The sequence below is a fragment of the Parambassis ranga genome, chromosome 18 (assembly GCF_900634625.1).
Source record: "Parambassis ranga chromosome 18, fParRan2.1, whole genome shotgun sequence".
Lineage (NCBI taxonomy): Eukaryota > Metazoa > Chordata > Actinopteri > Ambassidae > Parambassis > Parambassis ranga.
Window position 1 is genome coordinate 8,296,479 of NC_041038.1, and position 4,373 is coordinate 8,300,851.

The following is a 4,373-nucleotide window of genomic DNA, read 5'->3' on the forward strand; positions in this document are numbered from 1 at the left end:
TGACAAATGAAATGAAAAATGAATACAAAGCTATAAATTAGTATCATGATTAGCATACATTCAAGCTAATAGCTGCTGATTGAATTCTGTCCCCTTCACATGGTGAAGAGAAGCAGCATGTTAACAATGCTATTGTCTACTGCTTTATGCCACATGTGGAATGAGGAAACACTTTCCCTTTTCTGTCAAATGGTTTTATTAAAATTATTTCTTTTATTTGATCAGCCAGAGGGCATCTGTAACCAGCACAGTCAAAGGTCCACTCTCCCACACGGTGTTGCCCTGCTTTGTCTCCTCGGTGGGACTGGAGATGCCTGATTTCCTCCTGCTCCCTGGGTGTATGGTGTGGTTGGCCAGGAGCATGCTGCGAGGGCCTGACAGGAAGATGGTGCTGGACCGAAGCTACAGGAGTCTGGTAGATATGCTAATGCTTGTTGCCTTGGCTGCCACACAGGGAATTCTCCTGAGTAGCATAATATTTAATACGCCAGCGTTCTGCGAGTGTTTGTGCTCTCAAAGCCAAAATTATTGACTGCTAGACTGTGATAATGTCTGTGGATATTTAACTTGGTGTAAGTCAGGCTTTAGGAAGCAGCTCAGCTGTACCTAAAGTGAAGAAATTGCCCCTTAATTTACTGCCTCCATATTTTTCCATATTTCAAGCTGCAGAAATCCTGACATCCTCACACTTCACTGATTTATCCTGATGTATTGACCCTTCCCTGTGTCTGATCTTTAAAATATAATCTACCTACCAGCTAAGTCTTCCTGACATTCTTTTGAGACACACTTTTACAAATCACCATTAAAAATAGGGCCAATAGGTCTGTGTTCTCTTTCATTTTAAGAATTCTCATATGCTATCTAAATGCTAATGATCTAATTGATATTTGTGGGCATGAATGACTCCCCCCCCCCACCCCCCCAATGCTAGAAACCAGAGAAGCAAAGACTTAAACATGTGCTGTCATCAGGATGTAAAGCCTGCAAAGACCGATTAGAAGATGGATTCTGATTTTAAATAAATAAATAAAATTTCTCTCACTGAAAGTAAAAAAAAAAATCACCACAATCTATCTTTTAAAGTCTGTTTCCAGGCTTTTAATCTTGACGACTTTTCCCTGACATGACTTCTCAGAGTGCAGCAGGAAGCTTGTACGGTGTTCAGTAGCGTACATGCTCAACTATAACCACCATTAATGGCGCACTGTTTCGATACAAGAAATTGATGGGCTGTATTGTTTTGGACTAGCAGGAAATGGTGTGTGGCAGACTGCTTAGACCGAGCAATCTGCTTTCTAAAATCTGCTTTCTAAAATATTTGTTTGTCTCTCTCTCTCTCTCTCTCTGGCTTTTCAGTTCAGAGCTGTCACCAAAGCTGTCAAACCAGCATCAGACATCTTTAATCTGTTTTCCAGCTGTGAGAAGCTTTTCCTGGAGTTCTACACTAACAGCACTATTTACAGACTTTTAGATATTGTATCCTCATCTTTATTTGGATCAGTCGGCCATTTTCTTTGTAGGATATTAGCTTCAAAAAAAGCTTTCAGATACTTTGCTTAAGTAAAAATACTCAATTAAGCAATAAAAAGTCCAGCTGGAAAATGTCTATGAGGTGGGAAAGCTTCTTATAATATTTAAACTCTTCAATTTAACAAGAAGAGGACAAATAGCTCAGAACTCCACTACACTATTCACCTAAATGTACTATTTTTCTTTTATAGTTCAGACAGCTACTGTAAAATCCTGACTTACCAATTAACATCCATTTTTTTCCATTGACAGTAGATTTTCACTGTGTTGTAGTGCAGTGTTGTATTTTTAGGGTACATTTTATTCTTTACAGTAGAGCTAATATATAGTTTAATCAACACCAAACTTTATGTTCTATAAAATCAGTATAGAAGAAATACTTTGAATTTCTATAGGAAATGAAATGTAAGAATTGTTGTAAAATGGAAATGTTACATTGAAAGCTTTTTAGTTGGGATACATTTTTATAGCGCACTTTCTTTCAGTCAATGAAAATCTGGACACAAGGTTTAATGTGATGTTTTATGGGTCTTGTGAATAACTTTGATGGTACTTTTGGGTATTATAATCATTTTTCACATCATTTTTTGATTAAGGGTCAATCTGTGTTTCTCTTTCGATAACTGCGATACAGCTAAATGTAGTATTCTTAATGTAATGGTTGTGGTCTGTGTTTCAGTCTTTGTTGTGAAGAGCCGGCCTAGAGGCAGAGTTTGACCTTTGGCCTGAACAAGGCTTTAAGTAGGTGATTGAGTGCAGCTGTCAGCCCTTTGCTTCATTTACCTGCAGCAGGCTCTACTGACATCACCTGTTTGTCTGTGTATAAACGTGAGTCTTTGTTTAGATACATATTACATTTACATGCATTGCTGAATGCTTTAAGTTACATTGAGAGATTGATCATTTCTTGTTTAAGTTAATATGCTGTGTATTTCCTTTGTTTAGTGAAACCAGCTTCAGTTGTTTCTGCCTTTACCTGCCAACTTTGCACCAAGCACAATAAATTGAATTGAGTGAACGGGATCATTCCAGGTGTTTCACTGTGTCTGACCGCACAACCATAGTGTTCATCCTCTGTCCTTGGAACCAGCTTTCAGAGAACAGTCCTACTGTAGCTAAGCTTAACATGGTCCTTCGAGCCAGAGCCTGATGAATGCTATGGACGGAGCACCTAGAAGATCAAACACACAACCCCAACCTTCCTTGCAGCTAGCTGGTTATAAAATGGTTGGCTGGTTTTAATTATGAGGCATCCACATCTGTGCAGTCACATACAAGTGGCTCCAACTGCACCCAAGGCAGAGAGCAGCCATTTTTAACAAGCCCACAAAATCTACCTAAATTGTTGGCTACTATTCAAAATGATATTGTGGAGCTATGTCAAATGGTGATTCAGCTTGTAGCATCATAGCTAGATGTTTAGACAGCTCTGACCCCCTTTTCTTCTGTTCAGACTTCTCCAGTTCACCAGGCCCATTCTTCCCAATAGATAGTATGTGTTGAGTTTAACTGACCACATGTCCAATGTTCCCTGAAGGCACCATGGCTGAGCCAAACCCCTCAGCCTTCATTGTCATGCTGTCACTCAGCAGTCCACGCCCCTGCCCCACCCCCAAAACCTCAAAAGTGGAAGGTGAAAGTGAAGAAGAAATTTGAACCTGAAAAGTAAATCTGAAGCTGAACTTAAAGAAAAAAAATGTAAAACTGTCTGACAAAAAATATGAAACTGAAAAATGAAAACAATAAATATGAAAATATGTATTGACATGAAACCTGAAAAAAACAATTATTCAAATTAATTTCACAGTTGTATCAAAACATCAACATTAAAACATGCAGTTTCAGTTTCAAATGTTAGTGTTTGAATGAACTTTATTTATTTCAAGTGAACAAAACCTATATGACCCCGATTCGGCTCCATACTCCACTCTCTGAAAGTGAGAGAACTCCTGCAGTGTTTCTCTTGTGTACACCACCCTGCTGTGATATGAGGCTTATTTTAAAAGGCGTTTTTCCATTGCAATGTCAGGAGAGCCCAAATGAACGCCCACCTTTTGTTTCTCAGCTGTAGAGGGGCTGACTGTGTGTATGAGTGTGTGTGTGTGTGTGTGTGTGTGTGTGTGTGTGTGGCAGGAAAGCATGAGGGCTGCAGTCACTGTACGGCAGCACTGCGCTGTCTGTGGTGCTGAAAGCTGCACTTGGCGCACACGTGTACTGTTTTCACCGCTAAATCAGACGCTCATTTATTTCGGTGTGTTGTAAATAAACGGCGCAAGCATGATGCGGCAAAAAACGTCACACACATACATGACGAGTGTGTTTTTTTCCCCTACTCGGAGAATAGTTGTATTGTTCCTGGAATAGGGCTGGAATAGAATACCGAAAAGCACCTGAACGCACCACACGCCGCCAAAATGACACCAATATCACCTCTTTTTGTTCATGATTGATGAAAGCAAACCGGTGAGGTTTGAATATGTTGCCTCACCGAGGCGATGTTTGACTTCAAATGCCATATTTAGGAGGAAAAAAAAATAGCTCGGGTGGCTTTGAGTGACTGGGGCGAGGACGAATGACATCTTGTAGTCTGGAGGAGACGCTCGTTCCCAGCGAGGAGCGGGTTAGAACCAATAGCGTTGAAGAGCCTCTGTGTGCATAAGCGGTGGATGGAGCTACTCTGGGTATACTTCCGCGTCCAATGCATGTTCATGTGTAGGTTGAATGGATGAAACGGGAGTGTGCGGAGAGGTATAGGCATGCTGTGATACGGCCCTATATATTTGCCGGCAGGACTATCTTCCTTTTAAAGACAACCTCCTCCTTGCATTGGTTTCCACTCA